Raw genomic sequence first — 25,289 nt, forward strand, 5'->3', positions numbered from 1 at the left:
GTGGGCTGGTTGGGTAACTTCTTTATTTATTATTTATCTAGCTTGTTGATTGCCTACAAGTCTCCATAAAATGCAAGCACCATGAAGGCAACTTCACTGATTGTCTTGTTTCCCAGCCTCTTCCACAGAGTGCAACCCAGAACCAGCATTTTATAAATAATGTTTTACTAACCAAATAAATGAGCATCCTTCAAGACACATTCAGTAATCTAGTATGTGAAAAGGAGGATCCACTGTATCCTGTCCAAAATAACAATATGGTGTTATCTTCAGTTCTTGAAAAGACATCTCTGGCCTGTGCTTCTTAAACTGGGTTATTATTTGGCATCCCAGGATAACGCATGCAACCAAATGGCATACAATAGTGCATTTCAGGCAGTCATTTTCTTTTCCTCAAAGATTAGAGAAAAAAAAAAAACTAAGTTATTTTAAAAAATAGCGTTAAAATATTACATGTGGATTCTGCTAAAGAATAGAATGAAAATTCATTTGAAATTTTAAATAAATTTAAAGGCTTTTTTTTTTTTTCATAGAGAAGTGAATCATTTAAAGTTACCTGGCCAGATCCTGGGAGAGTTATATATTCTTTTAATTCTCATTGGAATAATAATGGGTAAACATTTTGTGAAGTATTTTTAGCGTATTTTGTTCCCTCTGATACATCAATTAGAACTTCTTGTGACATAAATTTTTATTCCCTTGCAAATCCAATACTCCATTTTTTTTTTCAGACAGAGTCTCATTCTGTTGCCCAGGCTGGAATGCAGAGGCACTATCTTGGCTTGCTACAACCTCTGATTCCCAAGTTCAAGCAATTCTCCTGCCTCAGCCTACCAAGTAGCTGGGACATAGGTGCCCACCACCACCCCCCCACTAATTTTTGTATTTTTAGTAGAGATGGGGTTTTAGCATATTGGCCAGGCTGGACTCAAACTCCTGACCTTCTGGTCCTCCTACCTCAGCCTCCCAAAGTGCTGGGATTACAGATGTGAGCCACTGAGCCCAACCCCAATACTCTATTTTTAAGACAGTTTATTATATTGCATAGGAATTTCAAATGACACATGCTATATTATTTCTGTTTACAAAAATAGAATAATCTTAAAATAAATTGATAAATGCAAACCAACATGTTTTTCATGCATGCTGTCTTAAAAGGGCTAGGTTTTTTATTGCTAACCTGCACTTTAAATGGCCTTTGCTAGAAATGCAGGAATTACCCCCAGAGTGTTATCAATATAAAAGCATCATAGTGTTTACCACTGCAGGAAATCTTTTTGTTCATGTCTGCTTTCAGCTCTTGTTTTGCAGCTGCTTGGCCAATTTGAAATGTTTTGTTCAGAGATGATTACGGTTAAGACTGTGAATGCCTTTTTTCTCAGGAGAAATCATTAAACAGTACTGAAGACAAATTTTTCTGAATAGGAAATCCTTTTTAAATCATTTTTACTCATATTTCAGTCCTGCTTGTGTGGCTAAGTAATCACACAGGAGAGAAAAAGCAGAGATAGTTAAGAGTAAAATAAGAGAACAATATATTCATGCTACATAAAGAAGTGAGGTGGGAATACAGTGAAAGAGGAGCAGATGAGAATCAAAGAAAAGAAAAATCAGGTGATTGAAGTAGAAGCATTGAATGAGGACAGGCAAATGAATATGAAGCCCTCTTCTTTAACTTTTTTATGGATTGATAGTTTTTGAGAAAGGGGCATATTTTAGCATTCATATTCTGATAAATACATTATCATTGGTGTGATGAAACCACGCTTTGGAAGTTCTTTTGAAAGTTATTTACACTCAGACTTTTACAAGAACAACTTAGTTTTATGAAAGTTATTTTAAAGAAAGGAATAAAAATCAATGCTTGGAATTAACTACCTTGGTCTTTATTTGAAGTTTGACCAAGCACAGGGGATGCCTGATCTCATAAAATTCATTCTTTTCATAGTTTAATGAGAGTTGAAAAGGATCCTGCTACAGAAACTTTACCTGCACATTAAAGTCATGTGCAGGCAATACTGATTGACAATATCTGAATCTCTAGGAAGACTCATGAATACCCTCTTCCCATCCATAGTAGGGCAGGAAACTTCAAAGTCATAGTCACTCAGGTTGTTCATAAAAATGCAGTTGGAATTTTTGAAATCATGCTACCCTTTCATTTTCCCGATTACATTAATTTGAAATATTTATTATATGACATTGCTTCCATTCATTCTAGAAATGTTAATTGAGGTTTCATATGATTTGGCTCTGTGTCTCTACCCAAATCTCATCTCAGATTATAATCTCCACGTGTCGAGGGAGGGACCTGGTGGAAGGTGATTGGATCATGGGGGCAATTTTCCCCAGGCTGTTCTTGTGAGCTCTCACAAGATCTGATGGTTAAAAGGTGTGGCACTTCCCCTTTCTCTCTCTCTCTCTCTCTCTCTCTGTCTCTGTCTCTGTCTCTCTCTCTCTCTCTCTCTCTCTGTCTCTCTCTCTCTCTCTCTATCCTGCCACCATGTAAGACATGCCTTGCTTCCCCTTCTACCATGATTGTAAGTTTCCTGAGGCATCCCCAGTCATGCAAAGCTATGAGTCGATTAAACCTCTATTCTTTATAAATGACCCAGTCTCAGGTAGTTCTTTAGAGTAGTGTGAAAATGGACTAATACATGGTTCTATATGTTCCAGACTCATTTTTGTATGAAAGTGCATAGCTCCTATCAATGTTATAGAAGTTTTTTTCTGTAAGAATGAAGAAATTTTTTTTCTGATTTTAGATACTATCATGCATAGGCAAGAGAATATACTTTGAAATCACTGTAACTCTTTTTTGGTGCTACACTGTGGCACAGCATTGTAGGTGAAAACTTGATATAAAAAAACACTTCTGGAAATTAAACCTAAAGAAGAAAGTTATAGTACCAAATTTTAGCATAAAATCATTTGGATTATTAGCACTATCTGAATATTTTTGTGTGATGAAGTTATTTGTATCTAAATATTACACATGACATAGGTTAATATATATTCTAACATTTGACAGCAAAAGTGAGAGCTCACACATACTGGGGTCTAGGTGTGGTGGCTCATGCCTGCAATTGCAGCACTTCGGGAGGCCAAGACAGGAGGATTACTTGAGCCTATGAGTTCGAGACCAGCCTAGGCAACATGGTGAGACCTCCATCTCTACAAAAAAATGCAAAATCTAGCAGTGTCAGTTTGTAGTTCCTGTTATTCAGGAGGCTGAGGTGCATGGATTGCTTGAGTCTAAGAGGTGGAGCCTGCAGTTAACCATGTTTGTGTCACGGCACAACAGCCCATGCAAGAGAATAACAACCTCCCTGTCTTAAAATAAAAACAAAAACTGAGAGTTTACTATGTGCAAGAAGCTAATTGGTTTATTCATATTAACTCAATCATTTTCTAGAATCCAACAATGTAGATACTTTTATTTGTATTATTTTCCGTTGAGAAGTCTGTGGTCAACTAACTTTTCCAAGGCCACATGTTTAATATTTAGATTTTTCTAAATGTACTAGAGAAGAACGAGAACCATGAGAGGTCTTAGTGCAGAGAATGTTCTAGTAGATGTTCTGACCACTCACTTCTAGCTAAGGAGCATATCCCTATAAAACCAGGAGATTTCATCACTTATTATCAAGATCTTTAGAAGCTATTTAGGATAGTACACTTATAATCAATTCTCATTAATGTTATGATATAGTTATATCAGCACTTGATTTCTAAAATCATCTGTTTTGTATTATATCCCACTATGTTTTTGTGTAAAATTAGAATTGACTTGTGATACCAAGCCGAGTCCTATTTATATCTAAAGATTAGACATTTTGTTCTATTTTTGAAGGTGAAAATCCTTTAAAGGGAAATCCTCTAGTTAAAGGAGTGAAACCACCTACAGCTTTTTCATCTTATTTTGGAGTGCTTTGGGAAAGTAGCCAAAATTCCTATTTTCCCAGCTTTTACTGTTCTATAAAATAACCATCACCATGACAATATTCTCATGTCTCTTATAAAAGATCCGCAACCGTTTGACAATTAAATATATTTACATGTTAAATCTGAGTCACCAACTGGTGACTTTAGGCATTAGTTGAATCTGATACATGAGTTGAATTCAGAACCCTACTAATCTGCTTTTTAAATACTAGAACTAATATAATCCCTCATTGATATATTAGGATTCGGTATCTTTACTTCATTTATTTAAACTTGACTTTATGTTAGTAGACTAAAAACATGGTCATTTTATTGAGGTTATTTCACTCCAAGAAGAGGTTGAAATATGGAGGTGTTAGCCACTGAATCATGAGTGAAAGGAATTTTGTGGAATGTTAATGAAAAAAACACCATCATTCAATTAGAAATTAGTATATTAGGAATAGTCGAAATATAAACTATCCAGTCTAGTTTCCTGTTGTTTTGGAAAATTTTCTTTTCCCTGGTTGTTAACTGTAATTGCTCATATGTGCTAGATAAATATTTATTACACGATGTTCATGCTAAGGTTTCAGAGATGAAACACATGAACTCATGCAGCATGACTTACACTCTTTAAATCTAGGATAAATGGAAAGGACAAGACTTCTGAGAGGTTGGCCACCTCTGAGTAGCCAACTCTGTTCTTCCCTCATCCCATCCCCATCTGTAGACTCTAGTAAGCCAAATGGTGAATAAAGCTGACCCGATATACTTTTAATAGGCCTAAATCTCTAAGCTTTACTAGTGACTCTGTGGGACTTTTGTGTAGCCCAAAATGATCAGTCTTTCGAGGTATCCATGATTGGCAACAATCCTAGGCTAAACTTGATGTTCGGAATCTGATAAATGTTAAGATACTAGAGTCTGTATCTCGGCTTGGCTAAGTTATTTGATTGAATTAAGTGATACCACATGTAAAACTTAAAAGACTCATAAAAAGGGAAAAAATGTAACGAAACACAGCTGTTTCCCCAGTTTATTAGTTGTTATTATCTTTTCATTTTCTGCTCCAGGAAAAACTATTTTATTATTCTCTATGTCATTACTGTGTTTTTGAAAGATATAGCATTGACAACTTCAGGAAAGAAAATGTCTTTATTCATGAAGAAAACAATTATCTGAGCAGCAGCAGTTTCTGCTTTGCTTCCATAGCTCCCAGCAAATATTGCTTAAAACTGCCTTAAAAAGGGTCTATAAGGCATTACAGGAAGAAACAGACATGAACTGTATTTCATTTCCTATTCTCCATGAAGTCCTACAACCCCAGGCTAGCAGGGACTTTGGAAACCTTGGTTGAATGATTCATGTCAGATCAGTGACCTAATATCCATTGAGAGGTGGTGCTTTTTCATTGCTATTTACTAAGGCCGTCTCCCACAAAGAGACCTTGAAGTAGGGTGACTCCTCTCTCATCAAAAATCTCCCTCTAAATCCCCCTTGACATTAAAAATGCTGTGTCTTATCTTTGGTGAGTTTTTGAAACTGCAGACCCGGCACCTTTTAGTGAATAGCTACACTCCTATTTGTAGTTAAATAAAAAGAAAATAATCTTGTATTTCACAATATGTAAAGTTTGGAATTTAGGGGTGGGGGGTTGAGGTATAAATCATATTTTATAAATACAGTTTACATAGTCTTGTTGATTTTTTCCTTGTCAGTAAATACCTGAAACTACTGTAATAGCCCTCTAAATGTTTTGCTTCTTAGCAGAAAATGATTTATTGAGGACTGTTACAGCCATTCCCAGGGTAAGTGAGGATGGTATTGAAGTGACTCATGTGAGAGTCTCAATTTTGCAGCACCGGTGCCCTTATTAGAGTTCTTCATGGACAAATCAAAAATCTAAAATTAATCTGCTTTCATCTGTTAAAGATTCTTCTCCCCACAGTTCCACTTCTGTGATGATGGAACACTTTTTTCCCCCAAAGGGATGGATATGAATGATATGGCTACTACCTAATCTATGCAATCTCCTTGCAGAAGATAATATAAAGTCTGAAGAATATTTCTCCAAATACTCGGAGCAAGCCTAACTTACAGATTCTTCTCCCTCCTTTCAAACCACTGCTGTACACAAACTTACTGTGATATCAGCAGTCTTATATTTCAGATGTTGTTGCTGTTTTTCTTATTCTTCTTTGCATCCAGGCAACCCATCTCTATTCTTACCTTGCATCCTGGAAGGCTTATCTCAAGTAAATAGGACACAGCAGAACACCAAGCAAAGAAATTTTACTATACATCCTACATCATTTCAAAGGTGTTCTCTGATCTTGCTAAGGTTTTAATTGACATACACATTTGGAAATTCAAATTTATTGTTTTTTAGCAGTCCTCACTTAGTAATGACCATCTACTTAACCCTTCTTAAAATTAAAATTGAAAAGCAAAAGAGTTTTTATTTTACAAATATAACACAGTATGTATTACTGATAATAGTTGGTTAAGTATGACGGTAACAGTCTATTTTCATTGGGTAAGCTTATAAAGGAGAGAGAGTTTCTTGCTAACCACAGAAACTCTGTAAATAGAATCTTTCTGGAACAACTGTTATGTATAAAATTAGCTTTGTTTAAAATTCACATCCAAATACAATGTGAGTCTATTTATCATATCATCTTCCTTTTGCACATCTAAAAATCATAAAACACTCTGAAATAGTCATTCTCTTTATCTCCATTTTATAAGCAACTACTTAATTTGCATTAGCAACCTAAACAATCACCATTTTATAGAAATGGAAGCATTTACAATAAAAATATCTGCAGGCCAGTTATTCACAACCAGAGTATTTAAGAAGATAGGTAACCTCCTGAGTAGCTGAGAATACAGGCATGTGCCACCACACCCAGCAATTTTTTTTTATATTTTGTAGAGATGAGATCTCACTACATTGTCAAGGCTGGTCTTGAACTTCAGCCTCAAGAAATCCTCCACCTCAGCCTCCCAAAATGCTGGAATTATAAGTGTAAACCACTGCACCCAGCCAAGCGCCAAGATACTCTGGGTGATAGGTACCACAGCAGTGCCCTCTGGAGATTTTTTTTTATTATTATACTTTAAGTTCCGGGGTACATGTGCAGATGGTGCAGGATTGTTACATTGGTAATACACATACCATGGTGGTTTGCTCCATCCATTCCTCCATCACACACATTAGGTATTTCTCCTAATGTTGTCCCTCCTTAATCACCCCACCCCCTGCTATCCCTCCCCAACCTTCCCACCCCCCAACAGGCCCCAGAGTGTGATTGTTACCCTCCCTGCATCCATGGGTTCTCATTGTTCACCACCCAGTTATGAATGAGAAAATGCAGTGTTTGGTTTTCTGTTCTTGTGTCAGTTTGTTAAGAAGGATGGTTTCCAGTGTCATCCACGTCTCTGCAAAGGACATGAACTCATCCTTGATTTTTAACTGAAAATATTTATGGCAAACTATTATCCAAGTATGCTGTGTCTTCACAGCTGAGTAGGCTTTTTATAATCCTCTATTAATTTGCAACTTTAAACCCACCACTCGTTGTTATTCCTTTCAATTGCCAAAAAAAAAAAAAATTGCCACTTCCTTGTTAAAGAGCAAAGGTGACATGAATGCTGCTATTTGGCTATGCCCTTGTGGTTCTAGAAATTTTAACAGTTATCTGAAAGCACAGGTCTGTCTGTAAGTCATGAGGTTTAAACACATAGCTCACTAAAATAATAATAACAATTTAAAAAAAGAAGATAGTTATAGGACAAAAAATTCTGAGTGAGAAAAGTTGTCACTCTCTGAAGTGATCTTTAGGTTGTTTTATAATTACTTTGTTATCTATTGCTTAGTATGAAACTACCTTAATTCTCAGGGGCTTTAAACAATCACTTTCATCTTTCTTCATACTTTTGATGGTAAAGAATTACAGAAGAACTCATTTAAGGTAGTTTGACTTAAGCAGTGTCAGCTGGAGTGATTAAGAATAAAGAATCTGCATTGGAAGCGGCTTCTTTGACATATCTGAATATTTCGCCTCCTTTGCCTCTCCCATTATCCAGAGAAGACATATCCACCAGAGGCTCTACATGGCCTGATTATCTCTTCTCACAGTCCAGAGGTCCCAGAGCAGTTGTATTTCTTACCAGGTGACGGGCTTCTAAGAACAAGTGTTCCAAAAAGCAGAAAGTGGAAGCTGTCAAATCTTTATGGCTCATACTTGAAAACTGGTGCAATGTTACTCTAATTTATTCTGTTTGTGAAAAAGCAGAAAGCTTTACAGAGACCAAGGGGTAGAGAATTAGGCTCCAACTCTCAAAGGGACAAATATCAACAATATGGCAATTATCAGTCTCCCACAATAATAGATTTCTCATGCTAGTCTTTAGGAGAATGATTCTAAATGCTATCTGATGAATTGTAGGAAGATGATGTTTTCAGTCTTCTCCTCCAATTGTAAACATGAAGAATGGACTGCATCAAAAGCTTCCAAAGCTTATAATGACAAAGACTATGTTAAAGCTATGTCAAGGCTATGAAAAAGTTGCCTGTACAATTTTAATCTATACATCATGACAGTTCTCAACAGAAACATCTGTCTGGACCTTCCTCTTACCTAACTCTCAGGATTTATACTTTAGAAGTAATGAAGTTATTGCTACATTTGAAATAGTGCCATTAGAACATGTCACGTTTACATAACACTGGCCATTAAAGACATTCCAGAAGTTGATATTTAAGTATCAGTTTTGTTGAGGAGAGGGCAGGAGTTAGGAATTCACTGTACAAAATTACTAGGTTGACATGTATCTCATATAAAAGTGTATACTGCATTGCTAAATGGATAGAGTTAACCTAAGGTCTATCAACAGATGATTAGATTAAAATACAAAGTGAAATACTATTCAGCAATAAAAATGAATAAAGTCATATTACATGCAGCAACTCAGATGAGACTGGAGGTAACCGTCTTAAGTGAAAAATAGGAAGACAAATGCCACAGGTTCTCACTTATAAGTGGGAGGTAAATAATATGTACACATGGACATACAGTATGGAATGATAGACAATTAGGCTTGGAAGGGTGCAGGGCTGGTAAGGAGGGATGAGGAGAAATCACTTAATGGATAGAATGTACGGTATTCAGGTGAGGGATACCCCCCAATCTCTGACTTGACCACTATGCATGTAACTAAACTGCACGTGCACCTCATAAACTTATATAAATGAAAAATGAAATAATTAGGGAGCAATTACAGAAAAATACTACTTGCCCCCCTTTTCCTTTAAACATCCATTGCATTTTTTTTTTCTCATTCCCACTGCCCAGGATGGAGTGCAATGTCGTGATCTTGGTTCATTATAACTTCCACCTCCTAGATTCAAGAAATTCTCATGCCTCAGCCTCCTAAGTAGCTGGGACTACAGGCATGCACAACCACACCTGGCTAATTTTTATATTTTTGGTAGACACAGAGTTCCACCATGTTGGACAGCCTGGTCTTAAACTCATGACCTCCTGACCTCAAGTGATCCACCTGCCTCAGCCTCCCAACGTGCCTGGATTACAGGAGTGCACCAATGTGCCCAGCCTCCACTGAATAAATATTAATTAATATTAACTGTGAGCCAGTCACTGCGGTAAATTACAGTATCCACTCACTGTGGGAGATAGGTTCCAACACTCCCGGTGATTCCAGAAACCAGGAATGTGTGAAACCCTATATATACTATGCTTTTGCCTATACATACATACCTATGATAACATTTATTCTGCCAAACAGGATAATCTCACCCTATAATCAGTAAATACTTTTAATTTGTCTGCTACTCTTGCCTACAAACAAGTGCTTTTAAGAAAATATTTCTTGCCCCTTGATGTCAGAACATCTTGGCAAAGCCTACAGTATCCCATTCATTTTCAGTTATAAAATGGTGTAATTTTATTGTATAATTTATATATCATATATTTTGTACCTACAGTACATATTCTATGTATATGTAGTATGATAGTGTACATATTTTACACTGGAAGTATATATTTTATACAATTAACAATAACTTTTATTTTTAATTTTTTCTTGCCACATAATAAATGCACATATTTATGGGTATGTGAGATATTTTGATTCAGGCATGCAATGCATAATAACCACATTAGGGTAAGTGAGATATTCATCACTTCAAGCATTTATTCTTTCTCTGTGTTACAAACTTCGATTATCCTCTTTTATAAAATACTTGTTGACTACAGTTACCCTGTTGTGCTATGAAATACTATGTCTTTGTTTTTTTTTTTTTTTTTTTTTTTTTTTTTTTTGAGACGGAGTTTCACTCATGTTACCCAGGCTGGAGTGCAATGGCACGATCTCGGCTCACCGCAACCTCCACCTCCTGGGTTCAGGCAATTCTCCTGCCTCAGCCTCCTGAGTAGCTGGGATTACAGGCACACACCATCATGCCCAGCTAATTTTTTGTACTTTTAGTAGAGACGGGGTTTCGCCATGTTGACCAGGATGGTCTTGATCTCTTGACCTCGTGATCCACCCGCCTCGGCCTCCCAAAGTGCTGGGATTACAGGCTTGAGCCACCGCGCCTGGCCACTATATCTTATTCATTCTATCTAACTACGATTTTGTACCTGTTAACTATCCCCACTTAAACCCCCAGCTCACCTCACTACCCTCCCCAGGTTCTGGTAACCATCCTTCTACTCTCTGTTACCATAAGTTCAATTGTTTTAATTTTTGACTCCCCAAATAAGTGAAAACATGCAAAGTTTGTCTTTCTGTGCATGGCTTATTTCACCTAACAAAATGACCTTCAGTTCTATCCATGTTGTTGCAAATGAGAGGATCTAATTCTTTCCTAAAGCTGAATGGTACTCCATTGTGTGTGTGTACCACATTTTCTTTATCTATTCATCTATTGATGAACACAGGTTGTTTCCAAATCTTGGTTATTGTGAATAGTGCTGCAATGAACATAGGAATGCAGATCTCCTCACTATACTGATACATAAATATAAAGTGAGGTTATTTTAATTTTTTCAGATTATTTGCTGTTGGTACATATAAATGCTATTGTTTTTCTATGTTTATTTTGTATCCTGCAACTTTACTGAATTTATCAGTTCTAATAAGCTTCTTTTTTGGTGGAGTCTTTGGGATTTTCCAGATATAAGATTGTATCATCTGCAAACAAGGATAATTTGAATTTATCCTTTACAGGTTGAATGTCCTTTATTTTATTCTCTTGTCTGATTGCTCTAGCTAGGACTTCTAGTACTACATTGAATAACAGTGGCGAAAGCAGGTGTTCTTGTCATATTCCAGATCTTAGAGAAAAGACTTTCAGATTTTCCCCATTCAGTATTGTACTAGTTATGAATCTGTCATATATGGCTATCATTATGTTGAGCTACGTTTTTTCTATTCACCATTTTTGAAGGTTTTTAATTATAAAGGGATGTTGAATTTTATCAGCTGCTTTTTCTGTATCAATTGAAATGATTATATGATTTTTGTGTTTCATTTTTTTTGACATGATGTATCACACTGATTAACTTACAGATATTGAACTATCCTTGCATCCCTGAGATAATTCCTACTTGGTCATGATGAATGATCTTTTTAATTTACTGTTGAATTTGGTTTGTTTGTATTGTGTTGGGGATTTTTACATCAATGTTCATCAGGAATATTGGCTGGTAGTTCTCTTTTTCTAAGTGGTTTTCTAATTTATTGGTTTATAATTGCTCGTAGTAGCTTCTGATGATTCTTTGAATTTCTGCAGTATTGGGTGTAATGACTCCATTTTTACACCTCTGATTTTATTTATTTGTATCTTCTCTCTTTTTTCTTGTTTAATCTGGCTTCAGTTTTGTTGATGTTTTCTAAAAAACCAACTTTTGTTTCATTTATCTTTTGACTTGTGCTCTTCATTTCAATTTTACTTATTTCTGCTTTGATATTAATTTATTTATTATTTGAACTGTTAATTTTTTATTTGGTTTGCTCATGGTGTTCTAGAAGATAAAATTTTATGTTGTTTATTTAAACTTTGTCTACTTTTTTGATGTATGTGCTTGTAACTATAAACTTTCCTCTTACTAGTGCTTTCACTGTTTCTCCTAGAATTTGGCATATTTTGTTTCCATTATCATTTATTTCAAAAAGTTTTCAATGAAGAAATTAATTTTAATTTCTTGTTTTTTGTGTATCCACTGTATGTTTTTAGATTTGAGATTAGCATGAGGTTTGAAAATCATATCTTATACCCATTTTTTTAACTGATGACAACTTAACACTGATTACTGAAACAAAGAAACAACAAAGCAAAGATAAAGTAAATAAAAAGCCTATACCTTAACTTTGTTCCCCGCTTTTTTTAAAATTTATTTTTATTTTTTTAAATTGTACTTTAGGTTCTGGGGTACATGTGCAGATCATGCAGGATTGTTGCATAGGTACATACAAGGAAAGATGGTTTGCTGCCTCTAACCCCCGGCACCTATATCTGGCATTTCTCCCCATGTTATCTCTCCCCAGCCTCCCCACTACCAACTGTCCCTCCCCTAGTCCCCCAAAGAGACCCTAGCGTGCAATGCTCCCCTCCCTGTGTCCATGTGTTCTCATTGTTCAACACCCGCCTATGAGTGAGGACATGCAGTGTTTGATTTTCTGTTCTTGTGTCAGTTTGCTGAGAATGATGGTTTCCAGATTCATCCATGTCCCTACAAAGGACATGAACTCATCGTTTTTTATGGCTGCATAGTATTCCATGGTGTATATCTACCACATTTTCCTTTTCCAGTCTATCATCGATTGGCATTTGGGTTGGTTCCAGGTCTCTGCTATTGTAAACAGTGCCGCAATGAACACATGTGTGCATGTGTCTTTATAATAGAATAATTTATAATCCTTTGGGTGTGTACCCTGTAATGGGATTGTTGGGTCAAATGGAATTTCTATTTCTAGATCCTTGAGAAATCGCCACACTGTCTTCCGCAATGGTTGGACTAGTTTACATTCCCACCAACAGTGTAAAAGCATTCCTATTTCTCCACATCCTTTCCAGCATCTGTTGTCACCAGATATTTTAATGATCGCGATTCTAACTGGCATGAGATGGTATCTCAATGTGGCTTTGATTTGCATTTCTCTAATGACTAGTGATGATGAGCATTTTTTCATATGTTTGTTGGCCTTATATATGTCTTCTTTTGAAAAAGTGTCTGTTCATATCCTTTGCCCATTTTTGAATGGTTTTGTTTGATTTTTTCTTGTAAATCTGTTTTAGTTCTTTGTATATTCTGGATATTAGCCCTTTGTCAGATGAGTAGATTGCAAAATTTTTTTCCCATTCTGTTGGTTGCCAATTCACTCTAATGATTGTTTCTTTTGCTGTGCAGAAGCTCTGGAGTTTAATTAGATCCCATTTGTCTATTTTGGCTTTTGTTGCCAATACTTTTGGTGTTTTAGTCATGAAGTCCTTGCCTATGCCTATGTCTTGAATGGTTTTGCCTAGGTTTTCGTCTGGGGTTTTTACAGTGTTAGGACTTATATTTAAGTCTTTAATCCATCTGGAGTTAATTTTAGTGTCAGGTGGCAGGAATGGGTCCAGTTTCTGCTTTCTGCACATGGCTAGCCAGTTTTCCCAACACCATTTACTAACTAGGGAATCCTTTCCCCATTACTTGTTTTTGTCAGGTTTATCAAACATCAGATGGTTGTAGATGTGTGGTGTTGCCTCCGAGGCCTCTGTTCTGTTGCATTGGTATATATATACCTGTTTTGGTACCAGTACCATGCTGTTTTGATTACTGTAGCCTTGTAGTATAGTTTGAAGTCAGGTAGCATGATGCTTCCATCTTTGTTCTTTTTGCTTAGGATTGTCTTGGCTATGTGGGCTCTCTTTTGGTTCCATATGAAGTTTAAGGTAGTTTTCTACAGTTCTGTGAAGAAAGTCATTGGTAGCTTGATGTGTCCCCTGCTTTTTAACTTCTTGTTTCTTCTGTTTATATCTGTTTGTACTATCTGTATCTTGAAAAGTTGTTGTAGCTATTATTTTTGATAACTTCATCTTTTAGTTTCTTTAATTAAGATATAAGTAGTTTATACACCATAATTACAGTGGTTTAATATTCTATAATTTTCTGTGTATGTACTATACCAATGAGTTTTTACCTTTAGATGATTTCTTACTGCTCATTAATGTCCTTTTCTTTCAGATTGAAGGACTCCCTTTAGCATTTCTTGTTAAACAGGTCTGGTGTTCATAAAATCCCTCAGATTTTGTTTGATCTGAGAAAATGTTTATTTCTCCTTCATATTTAAAGAATATTTTCAGCTGATATACTGTTCTTAGATTATTATTCTTTTCTTCAGCACTTTAGATTATGCCAGTCTTCAATACTATTATCAGTATAATGTACATTCCCTATCATATACTTCAAAATACATTGTTATAATTAACCAAGCCTAATTATAAATTATTTTAAATACAAATTAATTATCATTACATATATTTTATATTAAATTATTTGATTCACAATTAATTAAAAATAATAAAATGCAGTTAATTAATTACAAAAGTTCACGAAGTCTAGAATATCTTTATCTCTTCTTTTCAAAGCATCTCCTCCTCTCAAGCTCAGGTTTCATCCAAAGTGGATAAGAAGGATGTGGTGATTTTTTCTCTCTCTTTATTATTTCCCCCTACTTTTGCAGGATTCTCTAGGATTAGATCAAGGAAAGAGGCAATTAGAAAAATAAAGGAAGCTAAGTTTCACGTTGACCTGTGCTGTTGTAATGCCATCATCAGTACCTTCTGTCTAGCCAACATTCAAAGTCTGTTTTTTCAGTAGGACAAGTAAGTGAAGTTTTTGTGGGGGGCGGCAATGGTAGGATCTGCCCTACGGGATCTTATAAACTATATTTTCTTGAGGATGGTGATATACTTTGCACTTCCTACTACTGGTTGTTCAACCTAAAGCTTCTGTTTATTAAAAAATTTTTATTGTCTGCCTCAATTTTTCTCATGAAAGTTTCTTTAAATATGGTTTAAATTTGCCCCATCCACTTGACTCATGAAAAATTAACTCAACTTCATTACTCCAGTCCAAAAAGTAGAGAGCTAGCTCACCAACTTCTCAACTCTGTATTTGCCCTCTCTCTTGTTCTCATTTTTTTTCCCTTTCTTAATAATAGCTTATAAGAGAAGCAGTCTCCAATTCTATGTCCAGATACATCTCCAAACTCCACAGTATCCATAGTCACCTCTTTCAAAAGCTCTTTACTACTATGATGGCAATGATTCCTCCTTATTTCATAGTTCAGCAAACATACATTCCAGATGGCAACGTCAGCCTCTCCTTTTCACAAATATTTTTTATGAAGAGGGAGAAATAATTTTTTTCTTTCACTTTAAACGGGGAAGAGAGGGGGAGTTTTGACGTTCTTCTCTTGTGGCTGCCATTCATAACTGAGTCTTTCCTTTTTCAGTGAATCATTCTATTAAATACAGACTGGCATTATGTAATGAAACTTATGGTTGCAGAATGTTATCTAGCATATCTCTGATACATGAAGATAACTATTGCCTATTTTTCTTAAATTTGAGGTTTCAGCAAAATTCTGAAACAGCAATTTGGAGCTCAGAGGAATTTTATCTAAATGTTCTGACCATATGGAGAATGAATATAAGGACATGGTAAAGGCCAAAATAGCTTACAAAAATAATGGTTTTTCTACAGGAAAAAAAAAAACATAGAAACATCATGAGGAGTTCTAGCATGTATAGTTCTGGTGGGGGAGAAGAAAGAGATTTGGAAGGAGATCAAACATGACTATAGTTATAAGAAAGCACTCAGGAGAGTGCCACATCTTGAAAACTCTAATAATAAGGGCTCTCAGTTAAAGACCAGTAAATTTTCTCTAGTTAGTTTAAGATTTAGTTTTCTTTTTAATAAAAGATATTTATTAAAAATATTATGTAGTATAAAATGTCTTTGGGAAGGTAACAGAATGGAGCTTGGCTGTGTAACATTCCTGAAGGGATTAGCCAGATAAAATACCCAGACTTATCTTGAAATACTATAGCTGTCACCTCACTAAATTTGGTGTCTATGACATTAGAGTATGGAAAATAAGAACTTCACTGCATTCATTTAGAAGAACCAGATAAGTCTGCCACCATACTTGCTTATATACCCAATATTCCTGACTCACTTCCTGAACTTGAAAACCTAGAAGCCATTGGTAAAACAAAGAGCTGTTTCATTCTACTTGTGGGAACATAAGCTTCCCTGCAGCTTGTCATGAAGTAAATGGGGTATGGGATTTTGTATATAGTATATATAAAACTCTTGAAAACTCTGACACTAAAGGAGAGTAGAAAAATTGGATAGTAACTGGAAGCACGTATTTACCAAATAATGACTTTCTTTCATTGTTTTGCTTTCAGAATGATAGACATTAAATACATTTCTGTGCTGATAAAATATTTTGAAGAATAGGGAGACTAATAGATATATATATACATTTAAGATTCAGCCAGGCAAGGTGGCTCATACCTGTAATTCCAGCATTTTGGGAGGCCAACGTGGGTGGATCACCTGAGGTCAGGAGTTCAAGACCAGCCTGACCAACATGGAGAACACCCATCTCTACTAACAGTGCAAAATTAGCTAGGTGTGGTGTGTGCCTGCAGTCCTAGCTACTCTGGAGGCTGAGGCATGAGAATTGCTTGAAACCATGAGGCAGAGGTTGCAGTGAGCGAAGATCTCCCCACTGCACTCCAGCCTGGGTGACAGAGCAAGATTACTTTTCAAAAAAAAAAAAAATTAAGATTCAAAAATATTTCAAAAGGCAGGAGGGAATGAGATAAAAAATGTACATTAAGCAAGTGGTCTTGATTGAAGAAATACTTCCTTAGATATGAAAGGAGGGTGTATTACTTCATTCTCACACTGCTGTAAAGAACTACTTGATACTGGGCAATATATGAAGAAAAGAGATTTAATTGACCCACAGTTCCCCAGGCTGTAAAGGAAGCATGGCAGAGAGGCCTCAGGAAACTTACAATCATGGCAGAAGGCAAAGTGAAAGAAAATACATATTACATGGTAGAGCAGGAGAGACAGAGAATGACGAGGGGGATCACGACACGCTTTTAAACCATCAGAGTTCCTGAGAACTCACTCACTGTTATAAGAACAGCAAGGGGGAAATCCACCCCCATAATCCAATCACCTCCCACCAAGTCCTTCCCCCAACACTAGGAATGAAAATTCACCATGAGATTTGGGTGAAAATACAGAGCCAAACCATATCAAATAGATAAAGGTAAAAATGGGCATTGTCAATATTTTAATTAGGGAAAGCTAAAGATATGTCTGTCATATATTCTAATCTAATCAAAATTTACATTGATACCATCATTTGATATATTGATGGAGAGTAGAAATTGGGAGAGTCTAGTAGGAAATGTAAACTTTCTTAAGAAACATGACACTGGGATTGCCAAGTTGTGTTGAGTGTTTATTTGAAATGTAGTATTATAATTTTAAAGTAAATCCAGTCTGCCAGGTTATGTTATTTGGTGTGGTCAAAATGATGAATCACAGATTAACCTAGCTAGAATAAAAAGTGAAGATAGGCATTTCTTGATAGACAGAAATCAGTAACATAGTGTGAAGGTCATTAAATGTTCAAAAATATTTAACTGGAATTACTTAAGTAAGTGAAAAGGAAAGACAAAGTATGGTGCTAGAGTAGCAGGCATACATTCAATAATTTGACAATACTTAGAATTTGCTGGTAATAAATTCTATAAAGTGTCATTGGAATTGAGTATGACATGTGATGTTTTAGAAAGAGGAAAGAAGCTCATTGATGATTAATGATAAAGAGGTGAATAACCTGAGACAAGAGTATTGGTGGGATCGTTTACAAAGATGTTGCTGTGGTTTGGAGGGTTGTCTCTGCCAAATCTCATGTTCAAATTTTATATCTACTGCTGGAGGTGAGGCTTAATGGGAGCTGTCTGGATCATGGAGGTGTTTTCCTCCTGAGTACAGTAATGCCTTCCATGCAGGGGTGTTGAGTGAGCTCTGTTCTATTTGTTCTTGCCAAGAGCTGGTTACTATAAAGCCTGGTAGCTTGCTCTTCTCTCTCTTTCTTGCGCACTTTCTCTCCATGTGATCTCTGTACAAGCCACCTCCCTTTCACATTTCCCAATTAGTGGAAGAAGGCTGAGGCAGTCACCAGGTACAGTTTCCCAATCTGGAACTTTTCAGCCATCAGAATTATGAACCAAATAAGCCCTTTCTTTAGAATTTACTCAGCCTCAGGTGTTCCCTTATAGCAATACAAAACTGACTGAGACAGATAACTATGGCTTCAGTGATAATTACTGGAGTTCACAGGGAAAGAAAAACTGTGAACCAGTTTAATAACTGAAGTTTCTTTGAATCAGTAAGGTTACTCTCTGAAGCCAAAGGATGAGACCAGGAAGTCTGTAGAGGAGGAAAAGAGAAGCTGGGTATCTCTGGTTGTTGCAAATATCAGGCAAGTACGATTTTTTTTCAAGGGGGTAGAGAGTTGGTGTTCTAAAATTTAAGTGAGGAACAAGATCTATAATTGCGCTATCAATTTATGTAAAAAAAATAGCTAGCACTACAGGTGCCAGTAGAGAAAGCAGTGCTGTCTGGCTGCATTTCAGTAAAAGAGATGATATAAATATTTGAGAAGCATTTGCAATGTAGGAAAATTGTATCATCATCTTCTAGGGGATCCAGAAGCCGCAATGGAAGGGCTTGGAAGAAAGGGAATGTGTGGGGCAATTATTTGAATTATTTGATCACATTAATAGAAAAGAATGGGAGTAAATGTCTGAAAGATGGTTCAATAAATGAGAGACTTACCGTTCTAGCAATGATCAGAGTAAGCATATCTGGGAGGTATGGTCGTCTAAATTGTGATAGGCTTTTAGAATATACCTGTATCAGTCTGAGTTCTCCTATAGGCACACAGCAAGACGGAATTTGATGTGAAAGATAACTTTTATAAGGAAATTCCTGTGAAGGATAAAAGGGAGCAAGCAATTAGTAGTCAAAGAGAAACTTCAGGCTTCAATGTAGAGATGACACCTGTAAAAGAAATGATGGAAAGAGAGAATTTTATATAGAAGGAACATCAGAGTGTAGTATAGCTCTGAGAACATTTGGGGCATAATGATAGGGAATACCGAAAGACTTCCCAATCCTTTGCTAAGTAAAAACAGGGAAGTTCTAGACTCTGCTGATGATTAATTAATGGCTGAGGAACATGACCTCAGTGTGGGAAATACTTGTCTCAGCCTGCAAGGTGACTCCTTACAGAAATAGCTCATAAAGAGATTTGAGTAGCATGCCTTGTGACTGTCACAAGTAAACATTAAGTTCTAGACTATCAGAAGGAATAACTCAGTTTTAAGGAAGCTTCCTTTGAAGGAGTTCCCTGAGAGAGTACATTTCTCCCCCAGAATTAGTTATATCATAAACATCACTTCTATTAGATTCACATCTTAGTAAAGAGGATATAAAAGGATATTAAAAATATATTAACATAATTATACAAGGTGGTAAATTCCATCAATTGTCATTATGATGTCTTTAATAAAGAAGTGAAGAGAAGTGACTTTGTTGTAGTATAAATTGATGAATGTACAACTTTTCAAATGGCTTTGCCAAAAAATTATTGAATTATTGATCAACATTAGTACACTGGATACTTTAAAGCAACATCTCTAGAACTTGTCCTTAAAAATATCTCATTCAACTTTTTTTTTGTAATCAGTGATTTAAAAAGTCAATGAGAAACATCAGCAGGTAGTAAGAAGCTGATGAGAGAAACTGAGTTTTAAAACATAAAATAATCAGAATCCAAAATTATCTCAAGTATGTACTATGGCAAACTAGAAAAAATTAATAGGAAAAGATTTATCTCACAATTTCAACATTGTAAATGTAAGATAGTGAGAATCACATTCAGTGTTGCTATGCCCAGAAAAAACCTGGCAGTACTGCACTGAGATTTCGAATGTTACATTTAGAAAAGGATCATTGACAATTCAAGAGCTTTTACAGGATAAACACAGGACAGGCAGGTGATTTAAAGCTATGTCACATACTTAACACCCATCAATAGTGGCTGGCATCCCACTGGTCTTAGAATTAAATTCTAAATTGTGAGCATGCGCCACAATGCTTTCTCTCTGGTTTTCAAGCACAACAAGCACCTTCATGTCTCAGGAAATTTAAACTTGCTCCTTTCTTTCCCTGAACATTCCATCCCTTCTCACCCTATTATCAGTTCAAGCAGCCACCTCAGTGTTTCTGAAGAGATGCAAAGGAGCATCTCAGTGTAACCTAATCCAGGTTTGGCTGCTCATAACTTGAAAGCTAAACACAAGAGATGAGAGTTGGTGGAAGGAGAAGCAGGTTTATTTAGCAAGCCATGAAAATGGTGGATTAGTGTCCTAACATAGCTTCTTAAGTTAGTACACATTTCAGACTCATTTTTTGTTAAGGGGAGGGGGTAGAAAATGAGGTTGTGATTAAGAGGTAATCAATGACCACACACATCTGAGCACATGTGAGGATCTGAGATTAGGAACTTCTTTGTCCTTGGTCAGGTCACAATTATGTAAACCTTAAAAAAAAAGTGAGTTGCTTACATACTTTCTCTTTAATCCAGAGTTCATTTTAGAAATGACATGACTGCTGTCTCAGTGTTCTAAAATTATACTAGCTTATGTGCAGGAATGAGCAAGGGACCTTAAACAAAAATGAAGTTAGTTATGTTAGTTCCTTTGCAAGTTCAGTTACAACTCCTCACTGTCCAAAGGCTCATTCCACTATCTTGTGGTACCCTGGAAATGGGATGTCACCTTTCATCTAGCTGCTTCCTGCTGCAAAAGGTCAATAGAGGACAACTATGGAATGAAATCAAGGACTTGAACACCAACTGGATGCCAGATTCTTGTTTTTCTCTAAATGTTTAGGAAGACTCAATTTCCCGGTCAAAAAGGTTGTAGGGCCACGTCTATGAGATGAGTGGTCTTGCAAGAAGCAAACATGAACAGAAATTAGTATAGTGCCCTGTGTCTTAACATATTTGGCAATTGTTAATGTTCTTAACACATCAGTTGGTTTTCTTCCCAGAGTAGAAACCTGGAATGACCTACCATAAATATTTCAAAGGGACTCAATTTGAGTCTATTTTGGGAAGTGATTCTAATCCACAGCAAAGCAACTGGAAACACCTATCCCAAGTCAAATTAGTTTATTGACATATTTTGGCAATGCTTTTTTTTTTTTAGGACATTATTTATCTTATCAGTTTTTCTTCATCAGTTGTGTTCTCCAAAATGGCAATCTAAAGATTGCAGGAAAAAGTCAGTCACAGTTTTCCCTGGCATTCTTGTATCCACTATTGTCTTTGTCAAATCAGGGTATAGACAGGCATTAATTACAGCATACATAGCACCTATGTCAATAAGAAAATCAATAAGTTTGTTCCCCACTGGTATGGTTTGGCTGTGTACCCACTCAAATCTTACCTTGAATTACAGTAATCCCCACATATCAAGGGTGGGGTCAGGTGGAGATAATTGAATCATAGGGGCAGTTCCCCCATTCTGTTTTCATGGTAGTGAATAAGTCTCATGAGATCTGATGGTTTTAAAAATATGAGTTCCCTTGCACAAACTCTTGCCTGCTACTGTGTAAGATGTGCCATTGCTTCTCCTTTGCCTTCTGCCATGATTGTGAGACCTCCCCAGCCATGTGGAACTTTGAGTCCATTAAACCTCTTTCCTATATTAATTATATAGTCTCAGGTATTTTGTTTCCAGCAGCATCAGAACAGACTAATACAGTAAATTAGTACCAGTAGAGTGGAATGCTGTTGTAAGGATATCCAAAAATGTGGAAGTGACTTTTAAACTAGCTAATGGGCAGGAGTTGGAACAGTTTGGAGGGCTCAGAAGAAGACAGGAAGATGTGGGAAAGTTTGAAACTTCCTAGAGATTCTTAGAATGGTTTGACCAAAATGCTGATGGTGATGTGGACAATAAAATCCAGGCTTAGGTGGTCTCCAATGAGATGAGGATCTTGTTGGGAACTGCAGGAAAGGTAACTATTTCATGTTTTATTAAAGAGACCTGCGGCATTTTGCCCTTGCCCTAGAGATTTATGGAAATGTAAACTTGAGGGAGATAATTTAGGACATCTGGCAGAAGAAATTTCTAAGCAGTAAAGCATTTGTGAGGTGACTTAGGTGCTGTTAAGAGCATTCAGTTTTATGTATTCACAAAGATATGCTTAGGAATTGGAACTTATGTTTAAAAGGAAGCAGAGCATAAACTTTTGGAAAATTTGCAGCCTGGTGATATGATAAAAAAAGAAAAACCCACTTTCTGAGGAGATTCAAGCTGGCTGCAGAAATTTGTGTAAGTAGTCAGAAACAAATGGTTAATCTCCAAGACAATGGGGAAAAAGTCTCTGGGGCATGTCACAGGTCTTCATGGCAGGCCCTCCCATCACAGGCTTGGAGACCTAGGAGAAAAAAATGGTTTTGTGCGTTGGGCCCAGGGCCTTGCTGATTTGTGCCATCTTGGGACTTTGTGCCCTGCATCCCAGCTGTGGCTAAAAGGGGCCAGTGTAAACCTCAGGCCATTGCTTCAGAGGATGTAAGGCCCAAGCCTATGAGGCTTACACATGGTGTTGGGCCTGTGGTGCAGGTGCACAGAAGTCAAGATCGGAGGTTTGGTGCCCAGATTTCAGAGGATGTGTGGAAACACCTGGATGTCTAAGCAGAAGTCTGCTGCAGAAGTCTCATGGAGAACCTCTGCTAAGGCAGTGCAGAGGGAAGTGTGGGGTCAGAGTCCCTACACATAGTCCCCACTGGGTACTGCCTAGTGGAGCTGTGAGAAGATGGCCAACATTCTCCAGACCCCAGAATGGTGGATCCATTGATAGCTTGCACCATGCAATTGTAAAAACCTCACACACTCAAACCAGCCCACGAAACCATATGAGAGGGTGGCTATACCCTGTAAAGCCACAGGAGTGGAGCTGCTCAAGGCTATGGAAGCCCCCTCTTGCATTGGCATGACCTGAATGTGAGACACAGAGTCACAGGAGATAATTTTGGAGCTTTACGATTTGATGGACCTATTGGATTGCAGAATTGCATGAGGCCTGTAGTTTCCTTGTTTTGGTCAATTTATCCCATTTGTAATGGTGTATTTACCTGATGCCTGTATTCCCATTGTATCTAGGAAGTGACTAACTTGCTTTCAATTTTCCAGGCTCATAGGCTGAATGGATTTACTTTGTCTCAGATGAGATTTCAGACTATGGACTTTTTGAGTTAATGCTGGAATGATTTAAGACTTTGGCGGACTGTTAGGAAGGCATGACTGGTTTTGAAATGTGAGGACATGACATTTGAGAGGGGCCAGGGCTGAATGATATGGTTTGGATATGTCCCTACCCAGATCTCACCTTAAATTATAATAATCCCCACATGTCAAGGGTGGGGCCAAGTGGAGATCATTGAATGATGGAGAGTTTGCCCTATACTGTTCTCGTGGCATTGAATAAGTCTCACGAGGTCTGATGGTTTTATAAATGGGAGTTCCCCTGCACAAGCTCTTGCCTTCCATCATGTAAGACATGCCTTTGCTCCTCCTTTGCCTTCTGCAATGATTTTGATGCCTCCCCAGCTATGCAGAACTGTGGGTCCATTAACCTTCTTTTTCTTTATAAATTACTAGTCTTGGGCATGTCTTTATTAGCAGTGTGAGAACAGACTAATATACCCACTGTCAATTATACACCAAAGGCTCCTATGGGAATGTGATGGCAGGTTGACTAAACAATATCAACAATAAAGCTTAAATTTGTCACATATCATTGCCCCAGTCCATCCCGTCCATTGTTGGAATTCCTATTGCTAACTGAGTTAGAGTCAAAAGGCTGATAGACAACGAATCATTCTAACCCAAATGGGAATGGAGGTGGCCAGGTGCTCATTAATCCTTAGAACCTTTTAAAATAATATAAGAGCCAAAAACCAAAAGCTAGAAAGCAAGGTTATAAAATTGACTAAGTTCTATGTGTTGAGACATTAGCTGTTTAGGCATCTGTGTACTCATATTTGATTTGGAATGTCTAAAATAATTTTAACCCACAGAACTTGCCCTTACAATCTCATGCACCCACCTCTTCCGAGACAGTCCCTGGGTTTAGAAGGAGGGTGATTAATATTGTATAGCTTTAACAGTGGCATGTTGGCAATACAAAACAGATTAGCCCAGTAGAATTGAACAGTTTTTAATTCTGAAGATATTAGGTAGAGAAAAATAATCTTTGTTGTTTTATTCAATTTCTATAAGCTATAAATAGTTCAAAAAGAAAAAAAAATGGTTTTCTTGATTGTAGAATGCAAAAACCATAAAGAATTAGCTACATTTTAAACAAAAAGGTCATAAGCCTTGTCTTGTTTTGATAAGACAGGAAAAGGAAGCTCACAGGTAGCTAAACATTTCTTTATTTTTAGCATAAAGGATTTAGATAAAAGCAAAATTATTAAATGAGTCTTCATGTTTTTATATACAGTTCTGTCCCCGTGTCTCATTAAAGCAGTTTATTTTGATTGTTACTCTTTACTGGGCCTGAAGACACAGGTTTGGTAAATTTCGGTGGCAGCTCATATTTTAGCAGCAGCCTGTGCCTTTTTAGAAGAGATACATATAGCCAGAAGTCAAAACCCTGTAACTCAATAGCACAGGATTCATTAATAGCACCTGATAAAGACCCTTTCAAAGGGTTGGAGGTGGTGATACTGGAGTCCATGTCCTGACTGAAAGTTGTAAAAAGAGCCTACAACCTGGCAGTGATGAATTTTTATAGCTTTGTAATAATTCAAAGGCTTAGTTTAGAATTTTGGTTGTGAAGATGTTTATCAAAGATATCACAAGGCTGAAAACATTTAATTAAAACAAAATTATTGATTATTATAAAACAATAGACATTCATTTAACTGATTTATAGTTAAAAGATCTTAAAGGCCATGCAGAAAGTTACATGAATGTAAAAGCATAAACATTTTAAATCTCAGTTTTTCTAAGTAATCAAAAACCGAATAAAGACAATGTAGTAATTATCTTAATAAAAGGTAAAATCTTGCTTTTTAAGCTGGTTATCAAAAAGTCAATAGAAAATTTTCTGCAGTGTGAGTGCTTCTACTTATGGGAAGCCTATTTAGATAACACAGAAGTCAAA

The sequence above is a fragment of the Sapajus apella genome, unplaced genomic scaffold, assembly GCF_009761245.1.
Source record: "Sapajus apella isolate SASKATOON/1434 unplaced genomic scaffold, GSC_monkey_1.0 scaffold14, whole genome shotgun sequence".
Classification (NCBI taxonomy): Eukaryota; Metazoa; Chordata; class Mammalia; order Primates; family Cebidae; genus Sapajus; species Sapajus apella.